We start from the raw sequence: 7,847 nt of genomic DNA on the forward strand, positions 1-7,847 counted from the left end.
CCTAGCTGCCCCCTGCAGCACACTCTTTAGATACAGTATCTAAAGCCATCTTCCAATAGTTCCTTGTCTTCTTAATTTTGAACAGTATCAAAGAAAATAGCTTCCTTAAAGCAACAAATTAACTTTAAGATCTTAAAACTTTTTTACATCTGATACCCCAAATTATACTGCTTCATACTTGTAAATAAGTCATAAAGTCATAGAATTTTCAAGTTTTTTTTAGAAGTAATCTAATCCAGGGGCAGCTGGGTAGCTCAGTGGATTGAGAGTCAGGCCTAGAGACGGGAGGTCCTAGATTCAAATCTGGCCTCAGACACTTCAGACACTTCCCAGCTGTGTGACCCTGGGCAAGTCACTTGACCCTCATTGCCTACCCTTACCAATCTTCCACCAAGGTTAAGGGTTTAAAAACAAAAAGAAGTAATCTAATCCAACATCATCATTTCCAAATGGGGAAACTGAGACTCAGAGACCAAATGACTTGTCATGGGTAAATGGCTGTTTAGTGGCAGTCAGAATTAGGAACCAAGTCTTTAGACTTTTAGCTCTCTATTCTTTTTCACTATGCCAAAAATGTGTCCAGTGAAAAAACCAGTATCTACTAGTGCTTCCTCCCCCACCAACATGAGCTAGGAAAAGGTAACAAGGCCAAGGGCTTGAAAGGACCCATGGACCTTAAGGACAAGCCATGTTGCCTTAAAGGGCAGCTGGGGGAGGAGGGGGGCTGCTCTAATTGAAGTTGCTTCCTGGTTACCTACAGACAAAAAAGGTACTACTCAAGTGGGGTCAGAGCCATTGAAGTATGAAGGACAGCAAGCAGTGCTTTATATATGTTACCTCATCTGACTTTTGTAAGAATTCTATGAGGCAGGTGCTATTATTGTCCTCATTTTACAGATGAAGAAACTGAAGGACAGAGTGATTTGTCCAGGGTCATAGAGTTATTTTTAATGTGTCTGAGGTAGAATTCAAATTCTGGTCTTCCTGACTTCCAGTCCCATCCTCTATCCACTGTACCACTGAGCTATCACTACAAATATAAGTTCCTTAAGAGCAGGGATCTATCTATCTGTCTGTCTGTCTGTCTGTCTGTCTGTCTGTCTATCTATCTATCTATCTATCTATCTATCTATCTATCTATCTATCTATCATCTAGCTCTCTCTTTTTTTTATCCCCAGTGCTTGGTAGATGTCTGGCATATATTTAAAAAATGCTTGTTGACATAAAAACCAAAATTACAATCAAATAATATTAGATACATGGTTCTAATGAAATAATACTTTTAAATGATTTCCTATCAAGTGACTTTTAATGGCATAATACATTCAAACTGGCATTCAAAATATATGATATCTTAATTTTAATTTAAATTGATTATTGCACCAGTTCGAGTAATTTATATTGTGCTACTTTTTTTTTTAAATTTTTTTTAAACCCTTGTATTTCGGTGTATTGTCTCATAGGTGGAAGAGTGGTAAGGGTGAGCAATGGGGGTCAAGTGACTTGCCCAGGGTCACACAGCTGGGAAGTGGCTGAGGCCGGGTTTGAACCTAGGACCTCCTGTCTCTAGGCCTGACTCTCACTCCACTGAGCTACCCAGCTGCCCCCTACTTTTTTTTTAAATAAAAAATCTCTCACCTTCCGTCTTAGAACCAATACTGGTTCCAAGGCAGAAAAATGATAAGGGCTAGGCAATGGAGGTTAAGTGACATGCCCAGGATCACATAGTTAAAAATGTCTAAGACCAAATTTGCTCTTAATCCACCAAGCTAGTTCAATAATCTTCTCCATACCACATTATCTTAATTCAATCTTGTATAAGGGTATTTCTTAAATTAAAAAAAAAAAAAAAGCAAATCTGAAAACAAGTATGATTACTTAAAATGTAAACCTAAGTTTTCCCACATTAACACAGAAAAATAAGTATTGAACATTTGATCAGATTCTCCCTAGGCCTAAGTTGTTATAAGAACTATTTGCATATCTATAGAGTTAAGGTTTATAATATGTTACAGTAAAAGAATTACTTATAATGGCACTCTTTGGTTATAATATAGCAATAATACACTAAAACAATGTTTCTTATAAAATACTTGTTAGTAAATTTAAGAGGCAAGGTTTTCAAGATATCAAGAGGTAAGGTAAAATGTGAGGCTAATTGAAAGTAGTTCCAAACACAGAAAAAATGATCCAGAATCCAGACAAGGTTTGGAGGTGGATTAAGACTGCAAGGGCCCAAGGATATGATCTGGCTTAAAAAGTCTCAGAATTTCTCCAGAAAAGGAGAGGCTACTAGCATAGTCCTCAATTGCTCAGTGAGGCCATAAGGTTCAAAGTAGTCAAATGGAAGGCTAGACTATTGTTTATTTCTTTTTTGCAACCCCAGCACTTAACACAGTGTGCCTGGAACATAGTAGGTGCTTAACAAACATCTACTGACTGACATTAACTCTGCTGTAATTCCAGAAAAGGCCTGAGTTTCAGGAAAGTTGGCTCACACCAGTATATTCCACATCACAAAAGACACAGAATAAGCCATGCTGTGTGAAGTCATCTTGTTTAAAAGACATAATGTATGCCTTCTTCATAACCTTCAAAATCTAGAAAGCAAAAACAGGTAACTATCTCCACTATACGCTCCTCCATAAGAAACCACCTGTCAGCACATACCAGTTCTTCCAACCTTAGGCATATTTGCCTGTTGCAATAGTAGTAAAGATTTGTTCACATTTTTAAATGACAGGAGTATGAAAGAATTCCATCAATCATTAAACTAAATATTTAAATAAAAAGAACTTGTTTGTAAAATTAAAATCAACAATAAAGCAACTATGCCAGAACAACAATCTGAAAATAATAGACCAGAACCCTAGATAAGGAATAAATCATAATGCCAGCATGACAAAAAATATTCATATATTTGATTAGGTCCAAATTCTCTTCTAATTGTGCTTGGAAAATCAAAAGCAACAAAAAAAAACAAACAAACGGGGGGGGGGGGGGGGGGTGTGGAGCTGCTGGGTGGCTCAATGGATTGAGAACCAGGCCTAGATAAAGGAGGTCCTAGGTTAAAATCTAGCCTCAGACCCTTCCCAGCTGTATGACCCTGGGCAAGTCACTTAACCCCCAATGCCTATCCCTTACCACATTTCTGTCTTGGAACCAATGCACAGTATTGATTCTAAGGCAGAAGGTAAGGGTTTAAAAAAAAAAAAAAAAGAAAACAACAAACAGCCTAAGTTACTTTTAAAATAAATTCCTCATCCTGGACATCTTCCCACAATTTTAAAAAATATTTCCTAAATTAAACTTAATTTTGTTATTTTATAATATGTTTCTATCCCTTCCAAAAAAGTAAGGGACTAGTATATATTTGATACTTAATTCTCCTTAAAAAAGGGATTAATATATATTTATATAACTAACCCTATCTATCTTTAAAGCTATGTTTTTCTTGAAGACCAAAATCAGAGGAATGGCAATCGAGATCTCACCATCACTACCACCCCAATTACAGCTCCATAAAATATGAAAGTATATATCAACAAGTGCCTACTATCTAACTCAGCACTCTTCTAAGCTCTGATAAAAGATTTTGGAGTTGGAAGGGATCTTAACTAGGCCACACAACACAATTTAAGAAAATCATACAGAATGTAATCTTACAAAATATGAATATACATATATATATTTTCAGTTAAACAAAAATGAAGATGAACTCTTTCACATTATAAACATCCCATTACTAAAGCATGCTTATGGGAAGCAAAAGAATCTTAAAATGTAAAAAAAATGTTTTCTACATTGTTTTGTTCCTAAATCTTATGGTTTGTTTTGTTTTGACCCAAATGGATAAGAGTAATATTTATGCAATGCTCCACACAGAACAATTGTTCATTCAGACCTCTGTTCATTGTGCAAACCAGTATTTAGTATATCTAAAATGTGGACTCTGTAAATATTAGAAGGTAATGGCCATTTCAAATAAAGGGAATTATTTGTCAAATAAGTACTTTTTTAAAAAATGCTATCACATTTACATCATGACAGTATAGAACGCTGAGTACTGTCACAAAGCCCTTCATTAAGATGTACTTTGCAAAATTTATACTTCAAAAAGGTTTCTTAAAAAGTTGACATTAAATTATTCTGTTAAGAATTAAACGTATATGTTTATGAAAATATTCTCTTTTTGTGGGATATAGTCCACAATTAACTTTAAAGAAAGATAAACATTTGGTTCACCTTCAAAGCTGATTTTGCAAAGTTTGGAACCCACAAAGAAAAGGAAAATTCACATAATTGTAATTTATTACAACAGATGGCAGAGATATGGACTAGCTAATATGACACAAGATGCAAGACTGTAAAGCCATTTTGCAGCAGCAGGTAAAGGATCACACCAGCAAGAGGCTAAAACTGGCCCCCAAGCCAAAGAACCTCCTCCACTTACCTTAATATGCTGCAACCCGCAATCTCCAAGTGGCAGCGGCGGTGCTACTGCAGTTATGGGGGAGGTGGCGGCAGGAGAAGGGCGGAGGCGAGGGGTAGCAAAGGGGTGAAGAGAGGTGGAGCTGAAAAGAATAATGCCGCGACAAAAAAAAAAAAAAAAAAAAAAAAGTGTGGTAAAGACAACATCCTTTGCCCAAGCAGAACCTTAATAAGCACACCTTAATAACTAAGCACCTCTTTCCCAATTCTGCAAACTTAATGAGAAGAATTCTATGTAATTCTTCTCTATCTTGAAGAATTCAATCCATGTTACTCTTAATATAAGTATTTTTAAAGTGCTCTACAGATGGAAAAAGTAGTAAACCAATAAAGTCCCAAGTAGAGCCAGCTGTGAGAGAGAGAGTGTGTGAGTGTAGTGGGGGGAGCAAAGGAATTAAAGGAGAAAAAAGGGAAATTGGAAAAAAAAAGTGTGAGCAAAGGAGGAAGAGAAAGGTTAAACAAACCACATTTTTGAATAATGAAAAATAAATCCTGTTTGGAATGACGTCGGTATTTTTAGTAGCAACTCTAGTGTATATGCGTATACACGTACATGTTAATGCGTGCCCCACACGTTTGCATGCTATAGATTACAATGGGGGGGGGGGGGAGATAGAGGACAGAGGAGCTCGGTACTAGTCCTCTTACCCGAAGCCACACACAAACTTCACCTCCTTACTGGCCGCTGCCAGAAGAGTCTCGGGCCCCGAAGTCCCCCTCCCCTCACGTTGTTCCCGGACTTTGCTCCCAGCTGGACCGTTAGGTCGGGTCCAGTCGCCCGAAGGCCCCCTCCCCGGTTGCCGCACAGGCTTAGCCACGGGCCAGGGCCGTCCTCGAGGGGACTGCGGCGCGGGCGCTGCCCCTCCCCCCCTCACGGGCCGGCGGCCCCGCTCACCTGGTGCGCGCGGCGGCACAGGAGGCGCGAGGGGCGGCGGAGGGCTATCCGGGCTCCTCCGCCAAAGCTCCAGGCGAAGCTCCCTTGACTAGGTACCAACACCCTCCGCCAGGGTCCGGGGGACTAGCTGAGCTAGAGTAAGAATTGTCACCAACTTAGTTATCCCCTCCCCCTTCACGGCTTTCTGGGTGCCGGGGGGAAGCCCCTGGAAAGTCGAAGCTGGACGAAGGAGTTGCCGGTTTAGTCACCTTCCCGCCGAGAGGCGACTAGGCCACCGGAGCCTGGAGGGGGCGGTGGTACAGGGTTTTTAAATGAGTGCTGGGCTGCTGGAGAGGAGACGCTCCGCCGCCGCTGCTGCCACCACCGCCACCGCAGACAGCTCCGCAATATGGCCGCCCGGCGGCTCCTCCGGGGAAAAGGCGGGGCTGCCCCGCGTCGCCCCCCCTACTTGCCCTCCCTCTGCCGGCCGGCGGCAGCGCGATATGGTCTGTGCACCGCGGGCTGCTGCCTCCGCCTCGGGAGCCGCCCCCGCCCCCCACGAGGTGGCGTCCTCTCTCTCTCACTCTTTCTCTCTCTCTCTCTCTCTCTCCCCCCACCCCTCCGCCCTCACACTTCCCCACTCCTCCCCTGTTGTCCGGACCTAGAAGCCTGTTTTCTTCTGGGTCCACCCGTCCCTGTCCCGGATGTTAGCTAGCCCCATCCTTGTGCGGGGATATGTGGAATCATTCCCTGAAGAAGGAAAACTGAAGAGGAGATTATGGATATATCCGGAGAAGTAGAAGCCCTTACAGCTGGTGTTCTCGTCCTCCCCTGGAGCGAGGAAGTGAAGAATCTACAGAAATGCCCAGGGTCAGCCACCCTGTACCGAACTCAACCTGCGCTGGGACACTTATCTTTCTAAGGAGAGAAAAGTTTAAAGTCGCCTTGACCCTTCCCAGGAACTCGTTTTAGGAAATTTACTTCTCAGCCAATAATCGATTCTTCTTCTCGGTAAAAGACACCAACCAAAGCAAATGTTTTATTTTTGTGGTTGTCATGTGACAAAGGGACATATTTCAAAGGTTGTGAGACTTTTGAGACAAAACAAAATTGAAAATACTTTGATAGATTTAAAAAATTCAGAAAAGCTAATACTTAGGGACGATTTCCAGACTCCACCCTAGTGGAGACAGAGTCAGTTCAACTAGCACATTTTAACATGGAAGAAAAAAATGTTTTAATCAAGATAATACAGCACACATTTACTGAATACTTACAACGTGCAGTATACACTGGGAGATCCAAAAGGCATTGGCTGGCCAATTAAATTCAACAAATGTTTATCTGGGGCCTACTATGGAGAAGACAAGTAATTTACAGTAAAGACAATAATGATTTCAACTCTAAACAGAACTGGGATTGTGTGGAACTTGTGCTCCCTAGGAAACCTTAGGGAAATTCCCTTGTGTGCTGACAGCCACCAGAGGCACATGTGACTAATCTCAGTGTATACCTATGAACTATTAAGAATGACAATTTCTCAGACAATGATGAGATAACCGATTTTTGATATTTTGTTCAGACATTTTTATTCAGTTTTGTGGCCCCCCACGTGGGGCCACAAATTATTGACAAATTTTGTCTTATTGGCAAAGACAATTGGAGTGGTTTGCTATTTCCTTCTCCAGTTCATCTTATAGATAAGGAACTGAAGCAAATAGGGTTAAGTGATTTGCTCAGGGTCACACAGCTAGGAAGTGTCTGAAGACAAATTTGAACTATGAAGATGAGTCTTCTTTATTCCAAGGCCAGTGCTCTATACACTTTGCTACCTAGCTGCCCCGATTTTTGACATGTTGATATTTTTCTAGCTCTGGACAGTTTGAGAAGTGCGTTGTCATATAATATTTCATCTTTATAACAGTCTTGTGATATAAATAACCTATGTGTTATTACCCACATTTTATGAGATAAAAAACAAAAATATATCTGTGACTTGAAAAAAAGAATGAAAAATTCTGGCATTAAATATGTGCCTTTCTAAAAATGAACACTAAGTTATAACCACTCCAACCTGTTGCACACTGGGTGGCTGTCTACCTTGCCTCCTTCTAGTCCCTGGCTTCAGCTCTAAAGAATACTCTATAGGAAAACAGGAAGGAATTGAAGGAATGTAACATAAGGTATAGCCAACCTAATTAATTCTTTAGCTGAAAAGGACCTCACAGATCATCTGGTTCAAACCCTTCATTTTATAGATGATGAAATAAGTCCCTGAAAGATTATATCTTGCCCAAAATCTTGAGTTAGTGACTAGTCACAGCTAGAACCTTGGACTTTACTGATTCCTTATCCAGGATTCTTTCCATTGTGTCATGCTTCTTCATACTTCATAAATCTGAACCTGTAATATTAGGTGTTTATAATAGCTGTAGGATATAAAAATGGTCAAGTTCTCTGTATGTTTGTCCTAAATTAGGA

General features: G+C 40.6%; 1 protein-coding gene across 2 annotated transcripts in view; it reads right to left on the reverse strand.

Annotated features, from left to right (window-relative positions):
- Positions 1-5,740, reverse strand: part of RDX (radixin) — a 115,764-nt gene extending 110,024 nt beyond the window's left edge. Inside the window, exons 1-2 of one of the 2 annotated variants that reach the window (XM_044669228.1) lie at positions 5,388-5,740; positions 4,455-4,575 (exon numbers count right to left, since the gene is read on the reverse strand). The gene's annotated coding sequence lies outside the window, so the exon portion shown is untranslated. The remainder of the gene's footprint in view (positions 1-4,454; positions 4,576-5,387) is intronic. The other variant, XM_044669227.1, reaches the window with a different exon arrangement.
- Positions 5,741-7,847: the final 2,107 nt, after the last annotated feature.

This window comes from Gracilinanus agilis, chromosome 3 (genome assembly GCF_016433145.1).
Source record: "Gracilinanus agilis isolate LMUSP501 chromosome 3, AgileGrace, whole genome shotgun sequence".
Lineage (NCBI taxonomy): Eukaryota > Metazoa > Chordata > Mammalia > Didelphimorphia > Didelphidae > Gracilinanus > Gracilinanus agilis.